This window comes from Hermetia illucens, chromosome 1, assembly GCF_905115235.1.
Source record: "Hermetia illucens chromosome 1, iHerIll2.2.curated.20191125, whole genome shotgun sequence".
In the NCBI taxonomy this organism is placed as follows: domain Eukaryota; kingdom Metazoa; phylum Arthropoda; class Insecta; order Diptera; family Stratiomyidae; genus Hermetia; species Hermetia illucens.
The window spans coordinates 62,705,665-62,733,018 of NC_051849.1; the positions used below are offsets into that span (position 1 = coordinate 62,705,665).

Below are 27,354 nucleotides of genomic sequence, written 5' to 3' on the forward strand. Positions count from 1 at the left end.
TCCACTCATCCATCATTAAAGCAAGAAAGTTCCAGCCAGGAAACACTTGATTGCAAAGGCCAGCATAGCATTCGTTTCGTATAATAAAGTTGTTTTCTTTGAAGGCTAAGGGATTTCTGAGTCTTTCAACTTTTGTGGTCGACGGACCCTTCCTTTTTGTGTAAATACCCTAATTTTTAAAAGGGACGATTGACGGTTCCATCCAGGGCACAGAGGCAACTCGTCAGACGCTGCTGTATCTCTGCCCTGGGAAGAGCGTGACCAAAAGTGGGTACAAGTGGTAATCGTTCCCTTATAATAAAATAAAATCCTTTCATCGATTCTTAAATTAATAAAGAAAAACAATCTTCGAATTTTTATCTGTTACAATAATTTGATAATTTTCATTTCACTTTGAGATACTCGTTAAATGACGAATGCATCTATGAGACCGAATGCTATGCAAATATTACCCAATATCAACTAAGGAGGATATGAACTCTACCCAAAAAAGAAATAACATGAATTTATTCCGACATGATATTACTGCCACGGGAAAATAAAATCCAAAATCCATCCAATTCCACGGGATGTATAAAATCAAGTGAAATAATATATGCTTCATCCTAACATGCTCCGTCCACCATCTTATTCCTAAAAATGACTGGGTTTACAATATTTATTCCCAGACATTAATTAAGGTTATTTATACGTTTTTCATTCACGATGGGTCCTTTGGTATATAGTTGTAGCCTTCTATATAGGTTTCTCCGTCATATTTTCGGTTGTTAACAAACCAATTTATAATAATGGCATCATTACCATGAAAATTCGGGTTTGTTTTGGAGAGTAACATCCAAACATAGTACACAATATATCGTTTTTGTCTGCCTATCTCGAGCCTGCAGGCAAAGTTGTGGGTGCTTACAACTTCGGGGGTAGATATGAACATTCCTCTAATGAAAGATATATGGAACGAATATTGAATTACTTTAATACAGAAGCAGAATTAGTGCACATGCATATACGGATATTAGCCGTATTTCTCGATAAATACCGATATATTGATTCCCGCATCATTTCAAAGTGACACCAGTTTTATTGAAATATCTTTATTTCCAAAGGTTTGTCTTCGATCTGAAGGAATATGAATCAAAGTTCAGCATTTCGAAAGATGCAGCTTTTTATTAAACAAGTATTTTAAAATTAATCCTCGTATTTTTAATAAACTGAATAAATAAAGAGTGAGCAATGATTCAAAGTCCAGCCCACCACCTTTCCTGTATGTTATGACTCTGAAAACCGCTCTCCCGTAGTTTTCAATAACCCGTTAGGGTAGTTATATGGCCAAAATATCATCTAAGCAGTCATTATCTATAATATATCTTTCTGTAGTAACTCCTAATTTTAACGATAATACATGTTAGTGGACATCAAGTCAAGCTGATTCAGTGATATTTTCGTATACAGTACAAAGATCTTTTTCACTGGAGCTTATATTTCGTCTGCTTAAAGTTACGAAAATGTCTACCTAGTCCACAAACTGTGGTAATTAGCGAAGAGAAACTTACTAATAATTCAAATGTTTGAGGAGCACCTTATGGTACAAAATAAGCAAATAAAACTTCAATGCCGATTTAGCCTGTCTACCGTGATATCGGCGCTTCAAAGGTTTTTCTTCCCTCAACTTACGCCTGAAATTTACGAAGTGCCTCCAATGCTAGACATTCTTGTTCGGTGAAAGTAAACTCCCTTTACAGCCACGCTATGGAAATTTAATCTCTATCTACTGTAGTTTGTAACAATACTGCGTATTAGTCTTCATATTCATAAACGGCGCAACAGCAACGTCTAACAATAAGGAGCTCCAAACATCCCGGTTTTGCACCGAGGTCAGCCAATATCCCTAAAAGCTTTCTCGTGTCCTGGCCTACATCTTCGCTGATCACAAGCAGGGTCTGCCACGTTTTCTTTTTCTATTATCTATTATCAGAGTAACATATGACGACATAAAATGCCACGTGTTGCATTTATGCAAAATTTCAGATGCGTTTGAAGTTAAAATCGAAGTCCGCCAGGGTTCCAGTTTGTAACCGATACACTTCCTTCTCGGAGGATATAGAGCGGTTCAATGGATGACGTCAACTTTACTCAAACGCCTCGATTACACTTGTCTGCATGCTCTCACACCAAGCTATGAAGCTTGACCAAATGACTCTGGACTCAGGGCAAAGAGATTCTCACTCAAAATAAATGACAAAAATCAAGGCTCTCATTTTGACGGGTCATCGTGCTTTTCTCATCTTCGTTAATCAACAGAATATTGGGATTGTCAAATAGTTCTTGTTGCTTTTGTTGATGATGACACCGAACCTGGCGTCGTTCGATACATTAATAGATCTCGATATCGCTGTGTTTTTCAAAATTTGCAAATGCGTTAATCTCAAGGCCAACACCTGGTTAAGATTGTTCGCAAGCAATGCTCGCATTGCGGAACATAGAAAATGACCACCTCTGCTGCTACAAAGCCTTCGTTAACGCTTGCCTGCGTCATATCCAGGCGGAACTTCGGCCTGAAATAATGTTAGACATACCGATCTGTCCACGGGGAATATGTTGATCAGAAAACGCTAGTGACAATGGATAGACCACTTATTGTAAAAAAGTGACAACTTCATTGTAAGCTATGTAATGCAATCGAATCGACTATCGGAAACTGTCGGACATGTTCATCATACAAGAATTACATAGCGGAGAACGATTGAAGAAAAAAAGTCCTGGAAGAACAAATGCACTTTGCCAATAAACAACATCGATAGCCCGTAGTTATGATTGACGCGGTATGTTCTACGTAAAGGTTTATAGCAACCATCTTTACCTTTGGTGCCAAGCCAGCCCGACCCATAAAGGGAGCCACTTCACTTAAGAACAACAAATTCTGATCAAAGCTCTTCGTAATAAATAGCAAGTATTTTAGATATACAAATACTCGACGACCCAAAAAAGCTTGATGACTATCCATCAATAGCTGCATGGTCAGGGTTAGTTGCAAAGTCCAAAAGGCTTGGTCATTTGGTGATAAAGTGGTTGCCCTCGAATTTTGAAGGATACTACTCCATGATACATTTTGGATTTAAGTTGCTCGTTGATGCGTTAGTCGCAGCAAAGAATAGGAACTCTACTTTATAAAATGTGTTAGCAATTCGCCGAAAGAGCACTTTATACATATGGATGGGGCGTGTAACCAATAATATTTTTAAAATGAAGCAAATCCAAATGAAATCTCGTCGGGGCAAAGTTGTAGAACCAATGCCACGAACGATTATTATTATTATCGTTCGCCAGGGCAGAGGCAAACTAACCAGGCACTGCATCGCCTCGCCCAACGTGAAAACGTGGCCTAAAGCAACTATAGTTGTTGTTGCTTCGGAGTATATTTTAAACCTTGTCTAGGCTGAGCCAAAATAGCAACTCTATTTTGGTTCAAGGATCGACTGGTTCCTTCGCCAACAAACCTTTTTTTCGCTCCCAGGGGGTGGTTCGCGCACCAGAAGCAAGGAGTAGCTCTTTCCTTAAAGTTAGTGCTGCGCACCATTAAGTAAATGCTCAGCACCCATTATACGATGTGGTGGAGTGCTGGATAAACGTTAAATATAGAGACATAACACTCTACATAACAGAAACTTATTTCCTTTCCTAAACCTACGCCCGAATGAAAGAAGCACCAATATGGGAGTGGATCGCTGTAGGTGTTTTCGTTCACGAACATTTCCCCGGGAATCCTCAAGGTGGTTCCATAAATGAATTCAACGCAGTTGGCGGCTATGTCTTTTCTGGAAGAATTTCGCAACCCTTAAAGGACGGTGGACAATATAGCAACCCAACTGACAGTATCCTCGTGGCACATGATAGCTGCTTTACGGATCAATAAAAACTTTCGACCAATCCATTACATACTGCGATGTGTGGGTATGCATCCGTATACCTTTGCATCCCAGAAATTTTGTGAACGATGTGAAAAACGCAGAACCCAACTGAGTTTCCTGATCGGACGTGATGATGCTGAGCGTCGACGATCGTTACCGCACTTTGGTCTGACAAATAAACTGTTTCCGGCCAGAGTGAAATTTTACCCACAGTCGTTAGGCAATAGTGACAGCCACGTGAAGGCGTAAATGACCCAACAATGTCAATAATGCAAACTTGCTGGAAACGCTTATCGGACGTTTTAAGTTTACCTAGCAATGTTGCATTTCTTGCGGCAACGAATGCACGATTGCGCAAAGAAAGGGATATCTTTGCGCATTCTTGGTCAAACGACTTTTCTGCTAATGGCTTCAAACGTAATACGAAAGGTGGAATGGGAATATCGATGATGCATATAAAAAATTCTTTTATATAACGTCGCTGGTCCGAAGGTGCTAATTACATACATTCATATGTGCTGCAATGCAAATCGTTGCTGCTAGCGATGGTGCATGGTTTAAACTGAATATAAATATTATTATCATTCAGCAGGATTCGATGTTCTGAACCGAATTTTCATTTACCGGTTAATTCTTCTCTGCTTAAGATAACAGTGCCGAGAAATCGACTAAGATGTTTAACGGCGTTACATTTTTGAATTGTCGGATGGTTTTCACACACGATTCTGGAAGATATTTATCGATCGTATGTCTCAAAAATGGAACACCTTCTAACAAAATGCCCAGCGTCGACTGCAATGCCGTACTTGTTAAGTGGTTCAAAAAAGGGTTCGGATCCCCCCAGAATGTCGTCTAAGTAACGTGAACTGTACTCGAGCTCTGAAAAGCTTCAGCAGCATTGCACAGACCAAATGCCATTAACTTAAATTCAGGTAACTTGAATGATGAGGTGGCAATGAGATTATTTTCGGAAATATAACTTCTACGGTGAAATTTGCAACGATATCGTGTATGTGGGTGATCAAGTATCGATTTGGTTGTAGTAGTCAGTCACCACAAGAGCGTTAAGCACTTTGTCTCTTGTCTGGAACTAACTGCAAAGGACTAGCCCACGGACTTTTCCATGGGTGACAGAATCCCTTCCGACAAAGGGGCTCCAACTCTTCTTTCGCCGTTTTCAATTTCTCAGGGTTAAGTCCACAAGAGCGATCTGCAACGGAAAAACCCTCCGTAGTGAATAGGGTTCTGGAGCAGGAGTCTACCTCTGGAGTAAAAACAAGAAGTGGTATTTAATGCTCAAGTGTATGCAATCTCAAGGGCAGCAGCGTGAGTCACTGACAAACAGTTGAAAGGCATCGCTGTAGCGATAGCCGAGCAGCGTTCAGGGTGTTGAGCAGTCTTTTGATCACTTCAAAAATCGTTCATGGGTGTGGAAACGGATTGAACTCTATTTCTAGATTCCATACTCTGAATGGTAAATGAATCTCGGATGCCTTAGCGAAAGAGGGTTCAATTTCCCCCATGCCGGGGCCGGAACCAGCTAGCGTCTGTAGCATTGGCGAATGCTACTATCTGAGTACCCCGCCTACTGAAGCAGCACGCATCTGATTTTTCGCGATACATAAGTGACTCCAAGATGTTCCGTAAGACGGGAGAATAGGATACAATGGACCACTACGGTGTGGGTGCTCAGAGGTTTTCCTCTCTCCCACCTCTCTCCTCACATGCTAAAATATTATGGTAATGGTTATGTTTCGTTAGGTTTCTCGGAACCGACAGTTTTGTAAAAAAATAGCTCCAATAATAAGCTAGGATGTGTCCACGAAACATACCAAGAGAAGCACCGCCGTGATTCGAGGGATACAGTCACAAACGACAATCGTAGTAGTTATTCACCCAAAACAGATTGGTCCGTGCACCAAGTGAAAGGCCGAAGTCGCTTCTCCAAATTAATTCACTCCGCCATCACCTTTTCCACGTCCCGTTCCTGCATAACAGGGAAGTACTTCGCTCTGAGTAAATAAAAAAGCATCTTCTTCTTTTTCTTCAGTCTTTATCCCATTCATAAGCGGAATCGGCCCATAGTGGTCGCTTTCGCCAGTTAGTTCTCTTTCTAATCTGGATGCAGTCGCGAGGCTTTTAAATCCCCATCCAATGTATTAGGTCACCATTGTTTCGGCCGGCCTTTTGGTCGCTTATGATCGACTTCGATAGTCAGACCAATCTTGGCAAGTGAATTCTCGTTAACGCGAATTACGTAACCATTATATTGAAGACGCCTTTCTACCTATTTTCCGACGATCGGTACAACCCCATATCGATCGCGGATATCCTCATTTCAAATGTGATCAAAATGTGCCACACCACTAGCCCAACGGTAACATTTTCGTCTCCATTACCGCAAGATGGCGCTCATTTTCTTTTATAGTCGACAAACCCTCAAAACCATAGAGAGCGACAGGGCCGACGACACTGCGGTAAATTTTAGATTTCCGACGTTCGTTAATAAGTCGATCACAAAGAACCCCAGTTATGAAACGCCACTTCATTCAGGTTGCGTCAATGCGTGAAGCAATTTCATAACGTAGTTCTCCATTGACTGATAGCGTTGACCCGAGAAATTTAAATCGCTCAGTTTTGGGCAGATCACTGCCGCTGACAGTAATTGTGCCTATTTCATGGAATCGGTCGTCAAAAATTCAGTTTCATTCAGACTCAATTTGGGACCTTGTTGCGTGAGGCGATCATTCCATCTTTGAACAAGTTGGTGGAGATCCTTTTTTCTATTCGAAACTAGGGAAATATCACCTGCAAAAAGCAGTATATAGGGTGCTGGATGTTGGATACCCCGTGCGACAATGTCCATAACAAGCACAAAGAGGAGGGGTGAGAGGGCGCTTCCTTGATGAACATCAACAGAATCACGAAGCGGTTTTGATGCACCCGCCATATTTCGAACTTTGCTTTTCGAATCGTGGTTGGTTGGTGGTTAATTAAATACAGGGCAGTTCTTCTGGCACTAAGTATTGTCGTAGGGCGTACCAGGCGAGTTAATGTGCCACACGCTCAAACGTTTTCTCTAGATCCAGAAAAGCAATGTAAAGAAAACCGTGCTCCTCACGGTGTTTCTCCATGAGTAACCGTGTAACGTGTGTTGCGTCAGTAGTTCCGCAGTTCTTAACAAGTCCATCTTAATTCACGGTTATTTCAACAATTTCGTGAATACGGTTGTCGAGAATGCGTTAAAAAGTCTTCATGGTATGGAAAAGTAACCGGATCAGACGGTAATTTGAACATTCTGCTGGACTACCTTTCTTTTTCCATATTGGAACTGGAACTGAACCTTCCTCAATAATCCGATTAACGAATTCCCTGAGCCAGAGCTCAGATGCGATGTCGTAAGGTCCTATTGCTTCCTCTGATTTCATTTGTTCTATTGCTTCCTCGCCTTTAGTTGCGCTGACAGGTGGAACTACTCCAAATGTCGGCAATTGTAGAATTGGAGGATGAACAAATACTTTGTTTGAAATTTGCTCGAAATATTCTTGCCATCTATGCGTCGGTAAACACATTATCGTACTTATCATTAACGCAGCAGAAGTGTTCAATATCCTGTGTGCTTTCGTTTCGGCTTTTGACGATAAAGTCGATAAAGATATCTCCCGTCATCCCGGGTGTCCAGTTTATTGTAAAGATTTTTGCTATGGACTGCTGGGGTGACAGCGATCGCTTTATTCGCTTCCCGGTTGATATTCTTATAACTTTGCCAATAGCGAGTGTTTTATAGTCGAGAAACTTGTGGTAGAGGCATTTTTTTTCATGGACCTTCATTTTAACATCGTCGTTCCAATGCCAAATATCTCGGTTAATGTACCGCTTACCTGGTTTGATGATACTGAGGGTTGCAGAGGCCGCTGTGTGGATTGTGTCTTTCATTTGGTTCCAGAATTCTCCCACATTTATAATGGTTGACAATCGCGTAAATGAGATCATTTCTTCTCACGAAATCGCCATCATTTAATGCACGGCAGGCCAGTGCGTTCCTCACGCTGTTTTATCGCTGACTTAGCTCACAGGACCGTAATCAACGGCCGATGTTGAGGTACTATGGTCTCATGGGGAACGGCTTTGCAATCAATGACGGTGGTAAAATGTCGGCGTCTTCTGAGAATATAGTCGGTTTGCGTTTTACTGTTGTAAGAAGATGAGACAACCGTTTGATGAACCATGTATTGCAAGGTCATAGGTATCCACAAAGTCGATTATACGCTCGCCGCTCTCATTGCGCGCTCCAAACTCCTTTCCCCCATGACACCTTCTGCCATCTGCATTTTCGCCCACATGGTCATTAAGGTCGCCTTCAATGATGAGATAGTCATCAGAAGTCATCGTGAAGTTGCCAGAAAATTTCTGTCTCGCCATCAGTCTATGGTGCATACACGGTGGAGAAGTGAGTAGTGTGATCAGCTGATATAATGGTGAACTTCATCAACCACCAAATCGTTCGGTTTCTTTAACGGCATCACGGAAACCCTCTGACATGGCAATGCCAACACAATATTGAGTGTGGACTACCAAAATAGAAAAGTTTATTGCAATATTTACCGCGTTCACGTTCTATGTCGCAGCTTTTGGCACCCGAACATCGGGTTTCTTGCAGAGCACAGATATCAATGCGCATTTTCTGATGATCTCTTGTTAGTTCCTCGGTCTAGGGTGCCAATATTCAGCGTCCAGACACGTATTTGTTTTGTTCGGACTAACTTACTTACGTCTTGACCGTCATACCGTCATGCCGTCATGCCGTCCATGCGTCAAGAACCCTTCCCCTTTCCCTGATCTCAGCATTTTCTTTTCGTTTTACTGAGGATAGTACAAAGTACGTTGCCTCAAAGCCTCCTCCTTTAACTGGGCTTCGGACCAGGATGCTATGGCGTTTGGTGGGTATATTCTTTCTGGGGGGTCTTGGTGTGTACAGAACTGCCAGTTTGGTGTGTACAGAACTGCCAGTAGATAACATATTTAAATGATGTTTCTATTGCTAACAAAACTAAAGGATGAATCAATTTCCGTGGAAACCCTTTACATGGGTCAATGTGTAATATTATTAAAGGCCTTCTGAGTAGATTTTAATGAATTTCATTTTGAGTTCGACGATTTTATGAAATAACTTAGCCATATTTAAAATCGTTAAGAAAACCCATTACCTCCGCTTCCAGCGGATCATTTATTTCTAAAAACATTAAACTAGCTTCCAGACAATCAAATTTCAATGCAGCTCCACTTCCATTAGTTGCCTCCATCAGTTTTAAATAGGAAATTAAATACAAAAAGCTTCGTTTGCAGTACAGAGATGCACTTAACAGTGAAAGTGGTGTTTCAATTAAATTCTCGGATAAAAGTAAAAAGAACACTTAACTCTGCTGGAGGGTGTTTAGTTTCCATTAAAGGCGTGCATACGGAAAAAGAATCCTTTTAATTAACAATTCGGCTCCAAGCAAGGTACCGTGAAAAAACACTGCATGGAAGAATTTCCATGTGCTTTGGATCATGGATGAGGTGTTTTATTATAAAAATAGCAATTTTACCTTCATGTGGATTAAGTACATATTATCTTTTTATTTTGCACTACATTAGCTGGATGGGAAAATTAAAGTAGATTTGAGTTTCCCAACAAGTTCTGAACTTATTGCACAATAACACAAATTCAATTTCATTAAAAAATAATCACTTACATAATTCATGAAAAAATGGTTTCGTTTGGGGCGAAATATGTATAATGGATTTGTTCATCATCATCATCAACGGCGCAACAACCGGTATCCGGTCTAGGCCTGCCTTAATAAGGAACTCCAGACATCCCGGTTTTGCGCCGAGGTCCACCAATTCGATATCCCTAAAAGCTGTCTGGCGTCCTGGCCCACGCCATCGCTCCATCTTAGGCAGGGTCTGCCTCGTCTTCTTTTCCTACCATAGATATTGCCCTTATAGACTTTCCGGGTGGGATCATCTTCATCCATACGGATTAAGTGACCCGCCCACCGTAACCTATTGAGCCGGATTTTATCCACAACCGGACGGTCATGGTATCGCTCATAGATTTCGTCATTGTGTAGGCTACGGAATCGTCCATCCTCATGTAGGGGGCCAAAAATTCTTCGCAGGATTCTTCTCTCGAACGCGGCCAAGAGTTCGCAATTTTTCTTGCTAAGAACCCAAGTTTCCGAGGAATACATGAGGACTGGCAAGATCATAGTCTTGTACAGTAAGAGCTTTGACCCTATGGTGAGACGTTTCGCGCGGAACAGTCTTTGTAAGCTGAAGTAAGCTCTGTTGGCTGACAACAACCGTGCGCGGATTTCATCATCGTAGTTGTTATCGGTTGTAATTTTCGACCCTAGATAGGAGAAATTGTCAACGGTCTCAAAGTTGTATTCCCCTATCCTTATTCTTGTTCGTGCTTGTGTTTGACCAGTGCGGTTTGATGTTGTTGGTTGATTCGTCTTCGGTGCTGACGTTGCCACCATGTATTTTGTCTTGCCTTCATTGATGTGCAGCCCAAGATCTCGCGCCGCCTGCTCGATCTGGATGAAGGCAGTTTGAACGTCTCGGGTGGTTCTTCCCATGATGTCGATATCGTCAGCATAGGCCAGTAGTTGGGTGGACTTGAAGAGGATCGTACCTCTTGCATTCACCTCAGCATCACGGATCACCTTCTCGAGGGCCAGGTTAAAGAGGACACATGATAGCGCATCCCCTTGTCGTAGACCGTTGTTGATGTCGAATGGTCTTGAGAGTGATCCTGCTGCTTTTATCTGGCCTCGCACATTGGTCAGGGTCAGCCTAGTCAGTCTTATTAATTTCGTCGGGATACCGAATTCTCTCATGGCCGTGTACAGTTTTACCCTGGCTATGCTATCATAGGCGGCTTTAAAGTCGATGAACAGATGGTCCAACTGTTGTCCATATTCCAACAGTTTTTCCATCGCCTGTCGCAGAGAGAAAATCTGATCTGTTGCTGATTTGCCTGGAGTGAAGCCTCTTTGGTATGGGCCAATGATGTTCTGGGCGTATGGGGCTATCCGGCATAGCAAGATAGTGGAGAATATCTTATAGATGGTACTCAGCAACGTGATACCTGTATAATTGCTGCACTGTGTGATATCTCCCTTTTTATGTATGAGACAGATTATGCCTCGCTGCCAATCGTCAGGCATTGATTCGCTGTCCCATACCTTGAGCACAAGTTGATGAACCACTTGGTGTAACTGGTCGCCTCCATATTTAACCAATTCGGCTGTAATTCCATCGGCTCCTAGCGACTTATGATTTTTTAGCCGATGAATTGCACGGACTGTTTCTCCTAAACTTGTTGGTGGCAGTATTTGTCCGTCGTCTTCAGTTGGCGGGACCTCCAACCTACTCAACCCATCGCTCTAATATGCCCATTCTGTCGGAAATCAGATTTCCCTCTTTGTCTCGGCAGGATGAGCATCGAGGTGTATAAGGCTTCATCCTGCTGACTTGTTGGTAAAACTTCCGCGCCTGGTGCGGTTGCTCCCTGTACTTTTCTAGTTCACAGACTTGTTGGTTCTCCCAGGCTTCCTTTTTCCGTCTGTGAAGTCGCTTCTCCGCTCGACGGAGTTCGTGATAAGTCTCTGCGCGTGCCCGCGTTCTCTGAGAATGCAACATTACTCGGTATGCGGCATTCTTCCGTTCCGTTGCTAGCTTACATTCATCGTCAAACCAGCCGTTCCGACTCCTTTTGCGGCTGGGGCCAAGTATATTTGTGGCCGTATCCATGATAACGTTCTTCAGGTGGTTGTGAAGATCATTAGTTGATGCTTCATCTCCAGGTCCTCTATTGACTGCGGTTATTGCGGCATCCATTTCCCTCTTATAGGTGTCGCGGAGGGTTGTGTTGTGGATGGCTTCAGTGTTCACTCTCACCTGATTGTCAGAGGGGATTCTAGGTGGTATTGTTATTCGAGCTCGGAGCACCATGCAAACGAGATAGTGATCCGAGTCTATATTGGCCCCCCTATATGTTCTGACATTCATCAAGGCTGAGAGGTGGCGGCGTTCGATCAACACGTGGTCAATTTGGTTGAAAGTGGTCCCGTCTGGAGAGGCCCACGTATGTTTGTGGACCGCTTTCCGCGCAAACCAGGTACTTCCAACAACCATTTCGTGTGACCCTGCTAATTGAATAGTCCGCAGTCCGTTATCATTTGTTTTTTCGTGTAAGCTATGGGAGCCAACGTATCGCCTGAATACGGGCTCCGTCCCTACTTGGCTGTTAAAATCCCCAAGTATGATTTTGATATCATATCTGGGACAGGCTTCGAGGGTTCTTTCTACTGCCTCGTAGAAGGTATCCTTCTCCGACTCTGCAGTCTCCTCTGTTGGGGCGTGAACGTTTATGAGGCTTATATTTCTAAACTTGCCTCGCAAGCGCAGAGTGCATAGCCGTTCGCTTATTCTTTCAAAGCCAATAACAGCAGGTTTCATTTGTTGGCTGACTAAGAAACCTACTCCGAGCACATGGTTTACTGGATGGCTGCTATAATATGTGGTGTAGTGGCTCTTCTCCAGGAAACCGGTCCCTGTCCATCGCATCTCTTGCAACGCTGTTACATCAGCCCTATATTGGGACAGGGTATCGGCTAGCTGCTTATCAGCTTCATCTCTGTACAGGGAGCGCACGTTCCATGAGAAAATGCGCAAATCGTTGTTCCTTTGTCGTTGCCAGGTCCGTCGTTTTAACATCCGTCCTATCCGAGGCTCCTGTTGTGGCTTCGTAACAGGTTGTTTTCCGTGTAGGGTTGTCAGCCCTACCCAACCCCCAACCTGGAGGACCAGTTGGTACAATTTGTCCCGTTTTTAGGCGCGGGAGACTCGCCTTCATCCTTCTCCTTCTGCAGCTTTTCGTCAAGAAAGAGCTCCCAGCGATCACCACGTGGAGGTGGAGATGGGGTTTGGTAGTAGAGCTGTTGGTGTTGGTTCAGCAGGCATTTCCCAGGTTTTATGCTCCATCGTGGGTACCAATCCACGTTTCGCCCCGGGACCTATACTACCCTTTGACCACCATGGACTTGTTACAACGTTGTTAATAATTGGATTTGGAATTTATGCTCCATGTAATGATCCATATTACTAGAAAAATTAAACTGAAGGAAGACCACCAGTTCATTTTCAAAAGTTATAGTAGTATACTATAACTAACTTTATTTGAGTAGATACGGTATGGGGGGAATTTAAACGCAAACAGTGGAAGTCACACCTTTTTAGATTTTTGGGTTGGGCAGTTTCTGAGAATAAGCTGATTTATAACTGTGCAATGTGTGCCAGTTTTCATTCGCCTTGTCTAGTGACAAAAGTGGAGAGAGTGCATTTGCTACCATGAAGCATTTTTTTGCACGTTTTAGTACCCATTTGCTTCTCCAGGACACTTCTTGCAATTTCATAATTCGTATTCCGACATTCGTACATATATACGAAAACGTTAAATTTTAAATGACGAATTCAATTTGTACCTTTTCGCAAAACTCTAAAGCCTATTTTCATGTAAATATGTCATGATATTGTGAAACGTCTTCAATCCTATGCTTCCACACAACCCTGCTCATGCTGCATATTATTGGGTGCATAGCCATCGCTTCTTTCTGGTTGGAGGGTTGTTTTTCGCAATGGGAAAAATTTGTTGTAATGCTACCGCCGCTTTGAATTTGAAGTTCGAGGTTTGGGTGGACCGGCTGAGCAAGGCGAAATGTTGTCCATGTTTCGGCAATATCTAGATCTATCTAGGTTAAAAACCCATATTAATCAACAGCTGAAAACTTTTGCCTGAGCAAATAGATCATTTGGCTGGGGTCCTCTAAAGGAAAAAGAATTCAGCTAAGAAGAATAGTTTGATGCATTTCGAACGTGCAAGTAATTCACAATCGAAATTACAAAGTTCATTAGTGTACAAGCGATTGAGTTACCGGGTGTTTCTACTTGGCTCTAAATCGCTGATCGATGGTACAACATCGCCGTTACGATTGGCCGGTAAGAAAGAAACGACGGTTGCGGGCGAATGTCCTCTGCGTGAAAAGGCCGCCCACCGAACCACCAAGCAAGCGTAAGTGTTCTGCTCAGGGCATTGGCAACAAAGGAGCCGGGAGCGCTGTCTGAAATTTCAAGGAACATCAGTCACGCAATGCAATCAAGGGGAGACCTTCCGGAATAGCTGACAGCCAAGCTCAATAACAAAGGAAGCTTCTTAATTGTATGAACAACACGGTTTCTGACTACGCAACGGCACAGGAAACACCCAAATCAGGTCAATTTTTAATGCCAACTGGAAAAACAAAAAGGTTTGTGACTTGCTTTACGAATACGCGGCAATTGATTTGCGAGTACCCTCGTAGGGGAAAGGGGGTGGCTCACCGCTTTACCGATGCTCGGAATGGTCGGAATGTTCATCGTTTCCCTTTGTTTTTTTCAGGGAAATACAGACCCTGTTTTTCGAGCCTCACTTAGCTGCTGTTTAATGCACAGAAGTGCCAATATTTCCGTCCACTAGTCGAAATATCCAAAACATCAATATTTTGTGTATAAAAAAAACGTAATTGCATAATAAGAGAAACAGTCCGTGCAATTCATCGGCTAAAAAATCAGAAGTCGCCAGGAGCCGATGGAATTACAGCCGAATTGGTTAAATATGGAGGCGACGGTGGTTCATCAACTTGTGCTCAAGGTATGGGACAGCGAATCAATGCCTGACGATTGGCAAAGAGGCATTATCTGTCTCATACATAAAAAGGGTGATATCACACAGTGCAGCAATTATACAGGTATCACGTTGCTGAGTACCATCTATAAAATATTCTCCGCTATCTTGCTATGCCGGATAGCCCCATACGCCCAGAAAGTCATTGGCCCATAGCAAAGAGGCTTCACCCTAGGCAAATCAGCAACAGATCAGTTTTTCTCTTTGCGGTAAGCGATGGAAAAACTGTTGGAATATGGACAACACTTGCACCATCTTTTCACCAACTTTAAAGCCGCCTATGATAGCATAGCCAGGGTAAAACTGTACACGGCCATGAGAGAACTCGGTACCCCGACGAAATTAATAAGACTGACTAGGCTGACACTGACCAATGTTCGAGGCCAGATAAAAGCAGCAGGATCACTCTCAAGACCATTCGACATCAACAACGGTCTACGACAAGGGGATGCCCTATCATACGTCCTCTTTAACCTGACCCTGGAGAAAGTGATCCGTAATGCTGAGGTAAATGCAAGAGGTACGATCCTCTTCAAGTCCACCCAATTACTGGCCTATGCTGACGATATCGACATCATGGGAAGAACCACCCGAGACTTACAAACTGCCTTCATCCAGATCGAGGAGGCGGCAGTTGACGCAAGATGTAGGGCTGCACATCAATGATGGCAAGACAAAATATATGGTGGCAACGTTAGCACCGAAGACGAATCAACCAACAACATCAAACCGGACTGGTCAAACACGAAGAAGAATAAAGATAGGATAGGTTGTTGTCAGCAAACAGAGCCGATTTCAGCTTACAAACACTGTTCCGCGCGAAACGTCTAACCATAGGATCAAAGCTCTTACTGTACAAGGCTATGATCTTGCCAGTCCTCATGTATTCCTGGGAAACTTGGGTTCTTAGCAAGACCGCGTTCGAGAGAAGAATCATCCGAAGAATTTTTGGCCCCCTACATGAGGATGGACGATTCCGTAGCCTACACAATGACGAAATCTATGGGCGATACCATGACCGTCCGGTTGTGGATAAAATCCGGCTTAAGAGGTTACAGTGGGCGAGTCACTTAATCCATATGGATGAGGATGATCCCACCCGGAAAGTCTATAAGGGCCAATATCTATGGTAGAAAAAGAAGACGAGGCAGACCCTGCCTAAGATGGAGCAATGGCGTAGGTCAGGACGCCAGACAGCTTTTAGGGATATCGAATTGATGGACCTCGGCGCAAAACCGGGATATCTGGAGTTCCTTATTAAGGCAGGCCTAGACCGGATACCGGTTGTTGCGCCGTTGATGATGATGAATAATAAGAGCCGATTCGGTTGTATATCTTAAAATTATAAAGACGGACATTTCGGATAAGATTCACTCAAGGCTTATAACAAATATAAATTTTATCAAGTGGTATTGTATCGTATGTAAAGCGATGTGGATGGAACTGCATGCGCTCCCTTCACACCTAAATTATAAATTGGAACAAAGTGTTTCATTCTCAAAGATGTAGAGGAGAAGGTCTAAATGTGGCCCCCCCTTTTGTTTTTCGAGCATGAAAAGAAAAATGAAGATCGGCATGTCAAGTTTCATGTGCTATGCATTTCAATATTCTCCTGGTCATTGATTCGTAAGGAAAAAACATGATAAAATTCCATATATTTTTAACAAAATCGTATATTTCGACGTATCCAAAATTTTGGTTTTGATGTAAAGTGTGGGTAATATGGCACCCAGGGGGTCATATTGGAAGTATGAAAAATTCTTTAAAAAATGTTCTCCAAAACTTAACAATTAAGTAAAAAATAAACAAACTTAAGTAAATCCATTAATAAAAAAATAATAATGAACATAATAAAAACGAAATCAAGATAAAATACATATAAAATAAAGTTATCGGCAAAAATCGCAAATATAATAATCTCCTTCGTTTCCCGCACAAACGCAATGAGCCCATAAATTGCATCCCTGGCATTGAATCCACTCCTCCCCTTGTTGGTCATTTGAATACCTTGCATCACAAAATAAGCATTCTGCATCTAAGCTCGTTGGTATTTTATCATTTGAAGGTCCTTCGTCGAAGCTGTCGAATTGTGTGTCTAAATGATTTTCATCTGAGACAGTGGTTTTCCCTCCACGGCTACGACTTTGGATATTGTCAGGATTCTGATTTCCATCTGAAGCACTTGATGTACCTGCCAGGTGTGTTCTATATGCAGAAGAAGTGAGTACTTTTGGTGTGGTACGTTTTCGCCCTCGATTTGAAGTTTTATTTTTAGGTTTTGGTATTGGTTGAATAATTTCTGGTGAAACTATGATGTTTAACTGATGATGCAACAACTCATCTCTTTGCGATGCAGTCAAATTTTCCTGTGTGTTGCTCCCTGGGCGGTTTTCGGAAGTGTTTTCATCGTTATAAACTTGAGCTTCTGCTAAAAAATCTGCGTCAGAAAAAATCTGCGGATTAAAGGGGTAGATTCCGGTGACGCGAAATCCATTTGCAGCGATTTCTCCTGTTGAGCTTCGTAGATAGGCTCGACCAAACAATTCGGCGATATCGTAGGGTTTAAGCAACCGATCGGAATGCAACAAGAAATTTCGGATTTCTTCACTATAATAGGTTTTTAGTGCCCCCATAAAGGTTTTATCCAGGGGCTGCAATTTATGCGTGGTGTGAGGTGGAAGAGTAACTATTGTTACATAGTTCTCATGAACTAACTCCAGAAGTTCAATGTTACGAGTGTGGCTGTAATGCCCGTCGAGTATTAACAGTACAGGCGACTCCTTAGTTGGATTTGTTTTAGAAAGAAAATGACGAAACCAATCGGTGAATAAATTCGTTTGAATCCAGCCGGATGGGTGGACTTTGCCGATAGCACCATGCGGAGCTCCTTTCATAAGTATATCGGAATAATTTTTTCTGGGGAAAATCATCATGGGTAGTATAAAAAACCCGGAAACATTCATACAGCAAACCACGGTCATCAATGATCCTCGTTCCGCAGCAGTTGAAGCACCTATTTGTTTTTTGCCTTTCTTCCCAATTATTTGAGGAACTTTAGATTGAACGATTGTCAGCCCGGTCTCGTCAACGTTGAAAATGCGATCAGGAGGGTATCGAATTTTTTCCATTTCCGCCTTCAAAATCTTCAAAAATTCCTTTACTGCCTCACGGTTAAAGCCTTGAACACGGGCAAAAGATGTTCCTAATGGTTTCCTTAAAGAAAGTTCGTGTTTGTGTCTTCGTAGAAAAAGGTCTAACCACGAACGCCCTGCTATTTCCTTTGTAAAATTGTTGGGTATGTTATTTTTCAAAGCTAACTGATAGGCCATTCGCCGAACATCTATTCGTGTTAGACCATAGTATTTCGCTTCCATTAGAAGAATATACTCCACGAGTTTCTTTTCTATATTAGATGGAAGTACAGTTTTCCTGCCTAGCGGTTTTTCAACAATTTTTTCAGACTCTCCTAGATCGTGCACCAACCTTCTTAATGTGGTCCTCAGTACGCCAAACATTTTTACGGCTTTTTTGTAATCCATCGTCTTACTCCTGACTGCATCTATAGCTTTTTTCATTTGTGCCGGGTCCCATGTTTTCCTCTTTTTGGCTACGGTTAACATAATGCTGTTCCGGGGCATCTATAGGAAACAATACAGCAATCTTTAATACTTTTGTGTTTCAAACATCGATTATGGCCCCCGGAGGCCATAATCGAAACCGAACGGGGGGCCATATTAGACTTATGCAATCCCATAAAAAAAAATCAAAAAATAAAACGAAAAGTAAGCCGTGCTTCAGCATTACCTTGATATGTAATACTGCTGATCCTGTAAAAATTTTTTAGCACAAAACACCATTTAAACATGCCACATTTACAGGAATACCGACAACAAATATCTTCTTGGAAGAAAGTTAGAAGAACACAAAGAACAGAAACTAGAATTTGTCTCTACCATTTGTCATTTAAATGACATATGGATACATGAAAAAACAGCTGTTAAGTATGTGGTTGTTGCACAGTGGCGTTTTTATCTGTGGCTGTTTTGTGTCGCGTAGAATCGTAGGGGGCCAAAATACCAGCAGGGGCCAAATTTAGACCTTCTCCTCTAACCTTAAAATCCTGTGTGAGGGATATTTAATTTTCGGCGGATATGTTTAGGTACTGTTATTTCTGATTTCCTTTACTTTCATTTAATTTATTTTACCTCATTTTCATATCCGAGTTGTCACAAACTAGGCAGATACCGAATTTTACCTAATACTAGCCCAAATTGCCAAGCATTTAGGTCCGGACGATCCTACTTACTTAATAGATAAAGGCACGCTGGTATGTGGTGGTAGGTTAGGAAGAGACTCTGTCAAGAACTCCCCGCACCATCGAGCATTTATGGGGGATGGTGCATTTCTCCATGAGTTGAATCAGACTGTGTAAGAGTCCCACGATATCAAAAGAAGCCGTAAGAAATTTAGGTACGATAACAGTAGCTGAAAATATTATGGGAACTACAACCACCCGCTCGAAACCCAAATTTCTTTGATTTCCCGAGCCAATGGCTCATAGTTTACCTTCTTCTCAACATATTTTCCTTCAATGCTGCTATTATGGGGGATAGCAACATCAATTATATTTGCTGATCGACTCGTCTTGTCAACTAACAGCTCATCAGACTTGTAGTGTAGTATGTGGCCATCAGTTAGAACTTGCCGGTTCCAATGCATGCTGTGAACAGAACTATCAAGCACTGCCTGCGGCTCATACAGGTATACCGGACATATTCTCATGATCAGCCCGTGCTTGTATGCAAGGTTTTGATGAATCACCTTACATACAGCGTTATGCCTTTTGCCCATTACGCCCATGTCCCCAGCACACAGCCATCTGCTCGACAAATTCAGATTGACAAATGGCTATCACAGACAACTTACGTGTTTGTCGTCCATTACCTTTGACTTCCATTCACCAATCCGCTCTTGGTCCGACTTCACCCCAATCAGAGGATGGAAAGATCAATCCTTCAAGTTAAATGGAGTCAGCCCAAAGTCTGCCATACAAACAGCTGCATGCAAGGGACTCGTCTGCTCTTTGCTGTAAAAATATGCGCCTAGCCAGTCGACTTGACGCTGATATTGTGTCGCCACCTCAACCCTGCCTCTATCGATGTCACAGTTCATTCGCTCCACCCCAGAGTTTGGATGACGCATTCGGAATTTGGACGTATTAGTCCGTATCCGCCGCTGGACGTTTTCCCTTTTCGTACACGGCAATATTCCGAATGCATAAGGTATAGCAAATACATTCAATGCGCTTATTTTATTCTTCCCCGAGTGATGCCATCTCAATACCAGCTTTACACGTCATAGAAATTCGGACAGCAGAGCATCCTTCAGATCACCAGCTTGACCCATCCTTGCAAAATTCCTAGGTACTTATTGAAGTCTGTCTCAGTCATAGCTTGGATGTGGAGGTCACCAATGTTAGGTCAAACATGCGGCTCGGATTGCTTGGATTCGACACTTATCTAATCCAAATTCCATCCATCATCATCATTTTGATTTTTCATTGATTATTTTTTTTATTTAATTATTTATTTTTTTTATATTATCTTATTGTGATCTATTTTATTTTATTTAACTGTAACTAACTATATTTCATATCAGTATTAAGTATTAAAAAAGTATTAAAAAATTTTTATTTACTTCATTTCGATATTTTACCTAATTTCTTTGTTTTGGATACACTAATATGAATTTCGGCTCAAGTTTTATCACTAAAAAAACCAGTGTTCGGAGCGTTTTAGTAAAGAACTATAACTAAAAATAAAAAATTCAAGATAGTTTCCTGAACTAAATATTTTTATTGTTTGTAAATTAGCAAATTTCGGCTACTACCACCTACCGCCTTCAACGGTGGTTTGAAAAATTTAGAACCAAAAAATATATTAAGTAAAGGGAACGGTTCTAGATTTTTTATTTTTAGTTAAAGTCGTATTGACTTAAGGACTTCCTCTTCCGCTCCTCCTTCTTCGGTCAGGCCATATTTTTTTTTACTTTTACTTTCCAGGCTTAGTTCGCGTGTTTATTAAGCTTTCGCTAGGTTTGCGAAAAGACCCGTGTTTGTACTTTTTCAGGTTCCGGTGCAGACCCACTCATCGGTTAAAGGACAAGTGTAGTTTCGTTAAATGACACGTAAGAGGTCGAACTATTCAAAGATACACGGTAACCGTATATATGGTTACCATAAACTCTTGTCCTCCTCCCCCCTGCTTACAAGTGTAGCTGCACGGCGAGTTATTCGCCTCAATCCATATCCTAGAATGGTCGCTTTCATTTCAAAATAAACCAGAATGGAGTTGTTACCCTTTGTCAATGTGGGACCTACCCACTGCCACTGCCATTTTCTGAATAACACATCCTTATATAGATATTAAAACAACAATATTATTGCCCTTCCAACGGCTAGCAATTGTGGCATCAAAGATTAACACGTTAATCATAATTTTATGCATAATTTCTTGTATAATTGCCGCCACCTTCGATGTAATGTTCCAACGTGAAATAGATAGTAAGGATAATTGCAATTCCAATAGTCGGATGAATTATATTGACGTCACCGTTGATTGAAGTCTAGACTATGCATATTGATCACACAAAGTGTTCCCCGTCAATGTTCACAGTTTAGGTAAATTGCTGAAGTGTCAATTGCCCTGACGAGTATAAACGGTTCAATTTATGAATTATTGATGAGTTGTGTCAAGCGAAAACTGAAAATCAATATTCATTGAATATCCATGTCGACTATTAACCTTTTTTCATTCTGAACAATTCCCTCGAAATGCTGCAATTTTTATCAATTTTCATGCAACAGAGAAAAATGAAATCAACACGGCGTTGAAAATGTTCACCCCTTGGGGAAAATAAGATAATGAAATGTTTAGAAACAATTTAGAAAGATAGAAAAGAAATCTTCATCGAAACACGTCAAAACCAGAAAAACAAGTCAAAAACAGAAGTCGGAGGCTGGACGTTTTGCAGTTTCTTAGGAAATCGATTTTGGATATAAATTTTTTTCACGCTAAATCTTGCCACTTTAACGTACTTAGTATCACCGAGACTTGGCTGAATGAGTCGTATAAAAACGAGGACATTCTCGATAGTATTTGGGTTATTATATATAGAGGTGACAGAAATTATGCTAACACTTGTGTTTCCAGAGGAGACGGAGTTCTCATTGCTATTCACAATTCCTCTTTCGAATGCAAATTCGTTACAGTCCTCTTAGGTAAACACTACTCCTATATTGGAATTGTTTACATCACCCCTCGATCTGGCGAAGTTACTTATAATGAAGTAATTTACATTCTTTCTTCTATCGCTGCTTCCTTGGAAAATGATGACCAGATAATCGTGTTCGGAGACTTCAATCGCCCGAACATCAGGTTCATCACTGACGGAAACTATAACCGCTTCCTCACAGTCAACTTTAATGATCCCAACGACTCAACCTCACCTCATCAACTCATTTTATGGCAATGATTTACAGCAAGTTATCCCAAACCCTAATCAAAATGGTAAATGGTTAGATCTAATATTTACCAATGCCTATGACGAAGTGGGGGTTAGCTCAACTACTGACGCCGGGAACCTTTTCTCTAACTCTTTTCATCACTCTGCCCTTACAGTTGAACTCTCCTCCACAGATTATCCCTTTACCCTATCGTACAATAATGAAATTTTATACGATTTTTAAATGCTGACTATGAAAGCATTATAAATTATTTAAACAGCATAGATTGGACCAGTTCTCTGTTAGCAGTAGATCTAGATGGCTCCGTTGCCTCCTTCTATAAGATAACCTTCCACGTCATAAGCAGTTGCGAACCCAAAATAAAGAAACCCAATAGACTTCCAGAACCCTGGCTTGATAATAATTTGAAGCACTCACGTAACCAAAGAAATAAGATCTACAAAATCATCAAAAGTGGCTACGACATCAGTGATTACTTAACACGAAAGTACGATACGCTTTCAAGAGAATTAATGAAAGAAAAAATTATCAAAGACCCAAAAAAATTTTCTGACTTCGTTAATATAAACGGAAAATAGCTGGATCACCTACTTTCATGTTCAGAGAGAACACAACTTGTTCTTGCCCACAGGAAATATGTGATTTATTTGCTGATCACTTTCAAAATACTTTTTGTCCACCTCATATCCCGTCATCAACAATATCTGCTGTAACAATCCCAGAATCCCTTATCGATGAAATACTTTTGAGGCGGGAAGATCCAAAAAGCCCTTCAGCAACTCAACGTCAACAAAGGTCCCGGCCCCGACTTAATCCATCCCCATTTTTTGGTGCAGTGCGTTGATCAATTGACGACTCCTCTGTAAATAAGCTTTAATAAATCGCTCTCAACGGGTATCTTCGAATCCTCGTGGAAATCCTCCCATCTCACGCCTATCTACAGTTTAAAACGACCTCCACAAATTTAACTATCCTAGTTTCTGATGTCCTCTGCGAGTTGGAAAAAGGAAACCAAATTGACGCGGTCTATGCGGACTTCAGTAACGCCTTCGACCGGGTTGAACGAATTACGCGATTTTGATATATCAGGCTTTTTACTCAGCTGGCTCCAATCCTATCTTCATGATCGAACTCAGTTTGTCAAGTATCAAGGGCGTCTATTCAAAAGAGTCTTCTGGAGTACCACAAGATAGTTACTTGGGTCCTCAACTCTTTAATATCTTATCTCGCGTCTTATCAGATATTCCTCACCTATGCTATGCCGATGACCTGAAAATGTATCATCCTATCCAAGTCTAATAAATAAATTTTCTCCAGCAAATCATTTATTGCCCCAATCAACTGAGATGAGAAAAACCTTAAGTCCAGATTGTTAGATGTCTTCCGTACAAGGTTCATTTCCTTTTAAGTAAAAATCCGGTGGGCCACGCTCAGGGGAGTGCATGGGTTGGAATAACTGCTGCCAACATTACTGCTTCATTTTCCTCGGAGTGAGTTCAGCAATGCAAGGCCTAGTGTTGTCATGGTAAAATCTAACGTTACCACTAATCTTCAGAGATGACCATTTTTCTTTTACGCCGCCTTGAGGTGCTCCAGCTAAGCACAGCATACTTCACTATTAGAGTTTGCCTGCATGGTAACAGTTTCAGGTGAATTATCCCCTGAATATCCCAACAAATCTACCATAACCCTTTATGAGAGTGAAATCCTGCTGTTGACATCTATGACCGCCTTTCTTTCCTTTTTCCAGCGACGCTTTGGCATCTCATATTTTTTGTAAAAAACCCACTTTCATCCCCAGTGACCAAAAAAGCTAGAAAACCTTCCAGATTTTGTCTACTTTCATTTGAATTGCAATTGTCCACGTGACCTTCCTTGTGCCTGGGGAATAAATCTTTAGGAACCCAGAAACCATATTTCACATGCGATTCTTCTTTCGATGGTAGGATGGTGTACACTGAACCTCTCGTATAGTTCAACAATAGTTAATTAATTATCTTCCACCCGTCCTTTTCCGCTCTGTGCACAAGATCGAATGCATTTTATCTACTTCCATGTTGAAAGCATCACAGTTCATTCATGACTAAGTATTATAGTTGGAAATTATAAATTTCAAATCTTCTTGTTATGGAAACGTTAATTACTCCCGGATAGGGATAGAAGGTTTATGATTGGTTTCTATTATAGAATATACGCACAACGACACCGGAATTGAGGATCACCAGGATGCTCGCTCGATGCATGGCACGCTCTTGACTACAAGCTTTTAGGCCAGGTTAAGAGGCATCACACCAACGGAAATTTTCGATATAAAGAAGAAGTATGCTTCATATAAGCAACTGCACCCTGTTCAGGATAGTTTTTATGATCATAATGGTAGATCTGGATGCCAAGGTGAGCTCCGGTAACACCTTGCTGAGGCATATGGTGCGGAGATATCCAACAGCGTTGAAAGCTTCGAAGATTTCCATCAACTCCGATCTTTCATCACTCATGTCAACTTTTACCGCCTCGTTGTCGGCGGTACACAGTCCGAACCCAAAGCCTGGCGCAAACACATTTGGGTTTCAACTAGCCCGCTACGAAAATCTTGTCATAGCAATAGATTTAAAAGCTATCTTCTGAATGTAGACAAAAAAGAGGTGCTGATACTTTTCTGGCAAGAGACCAATATCTGATGTCGCTTAATTTCTCTTGCGTGTCACTACTGCGCCGGGCCTCGTGGAAAAGTCATCGATCAAAAACGCAAAACTTTTTCTATTGCGCTAAAGACGAAAACTTCATAGGGAGCGATCAAAAATATTGGTGAGCTATCAAAGGGTCTGAGCGTAATTACGCGGTAGCTCTAGCGTTTAAATTATTTGAAATAATAAAAAAAAATGTTTGTTAATTTATAGGCCTTGCAAATATCGATATTTCGGGAACTACTTGTTCCCTTCATCAGTGGTAACAAGTCTCTCTGCACCAGTGAGATTCGAACCACGACCTGCCGTACGACAGCTTAATGCTCTAACCACTGAACTATCCAGACACACCAAAGGTCTCAATTAATACTTTCCAAAGCCAGTCTTAGATTTTGCATTTGTTGGGAAAGCAAGTTTGATTAAAATTACAATTATTGATAAAGTTACACCAACCCAAAATTATCTTTTCCGTGTAAATTTACTTCAACTCAACTCAACACTAAATATCAATATTACCCTAAAGTGAATACTTTGGGATGCTAAACATTCATAAATATTGCGGGTATTGTCTAGATGCCCGAGAAAGCATTACGTTTACTATCTGGGGTTGCGTTAGACGAGTTGTTCCTGAGAATAAATCCTGTCTCACTTCAAGTTCGTGCTTTTTAAACCCTCACTGCCTTATTACTATTTCGCAAAGTACCCATTTGACACCACCATGCCTATTTTCCCTGCAAATACCTTGCCTGGTTCACTGTAGGGGCCTGTAATAGTCTTCATGAGAAACATACAGCTCGTCTGAGGTCTAATCGTTCCGGTGATGTCGAAGACAGGGCAAAGTTCTAGCTCTACATTAATCTGCGAAAATTCTGATCAAAAATGCCCGTTCCCAATATTTAAATAGCATCGAAGGCTCTCTTGAGCGACGGGAATTCAACCTCTTCTGGTCACACATCTCAAATTTACGCTCTTCGCCCACTTCTTTCACTGTTAATATCAAATTGGATAATCATACTTCTTATTCCTCTAAATCAGCTTGTGAACCGCTTCGGGATTATTTCTCGTCCGTTTTTACTTGTTAGCACTGATGAAGGGAACAAGTGGTTCTCGAAATATCGGTATTTGCGAGAATAAAAATTCACACCAACGAAAAAGAAACAACAAGTTTTAATTATTTCAATTAATTAATCGTTGGAAACACCGCATAATTTCACTCAGACATTCATCCTACTTCTCTCTGACACATTTGATTCCTCTTTGGCTAGTATACGTTCGATTCCTCTTCTGAATCCCTCTATTGTCGAATTCCTTCTTGGAAATGGGGTCGAAAACTATCGACGTATATCCATCCTTTCTTCGTTTTCCAAAATTTTTTAAAGATACGTAAAAGACTGCCTTTCGTCTCGTTTCGATCACCTCATTGTGAAAGAGTAGCATGGGTTTCAACCCGGTCACCCCACTTTTACTAAATACAAGAAGCGACGTCCAATATTGACTGACTTTTCCAAAGACTTCGATTCCATTGACCCTTCCTTGCTTCTCACCAAACTCAGATCGTATGGATTTCTGACAAGTATTCCCTCCTGGTTAAGATCTTACTTAAATGGTAGAGTAAATCATGTCTTCTCCAATGGTTGTATCTCGTTTCCGCTTTCTCCCTCATCGGGTGTACCTCAAGGATCCATCCTCGGTCCATTTCTGTTTTCCTTTTTCGTGAATGATCTTCCTTCCTTGTTTACCTGTCCTAGCCTTTTATTTGCAGGCCATTTAGAATTGTTTTCTGTTGTTAGTTCGGCTACTGATCAGTGCAGCGTTCAATCAAACTTTGACACATTATCTCAGCGGTGCGTTTTTAACAGGTTGCCACTTAATTAAAGCAATGCTACTCTTTATGCTATCACTAAAAACTTCTCCCCCGACACCCGTTTATTATCTTGATGGTCAATCCTTAGCCGTGATTACCTTTTACAAGGGCTAGCTGTGACCTTTGACAGCAAACTCCGATTCAATACAAAATGTTCAACTTTATCGTTCGTTCCTTTTATCATATAATTCATGGATATCCATTCCTCAGTCACCGTTATAAATAAATCTTTCGTCCGTAATATTCTTGAATATGCTTCGGTAGTGTGGTCCCCTTACCATAATTGTGATTGCGATGCAATTGAATTTAAACAAAGGAGATTTACTCGACTCTTAAACTCTTGAAGAACCTGACATCTCTGCAATCCCGTAGATCTTTGACTGACGCATGTGTCCTTTTCAAACTTTAAAATTGCTTGATGGACAGCTCTGTACCCTACGAAATTCATGACCGTAGATAAGATCCGGATCAACAAGTTGCGGTGGGCGGGTCATCTAATCCGTATGGATGAAGATGATCCTGCCCGGAAAGTCTAGAAGGGGAATATGTATGGTAGAAAAATAAGACGTTGTAGACCTTGTCTCAGATGGAACGGTAGCGTG

At 41.5% G+C, this 27,354-nt stretch overlaps 1 protein-coding gene across 3 annotated transcripts in view; it reads left to right on the forward strand.

The window, feature by feature from the left end:
- Window positions 1-27,354, forward strand: part of LOC119646311 (prohormone-3) — a 188,052-nt gene that overhangs the window by 54,018 nt on the left and 106,680 nt on the right. The window lies entirely within an intron of this gene.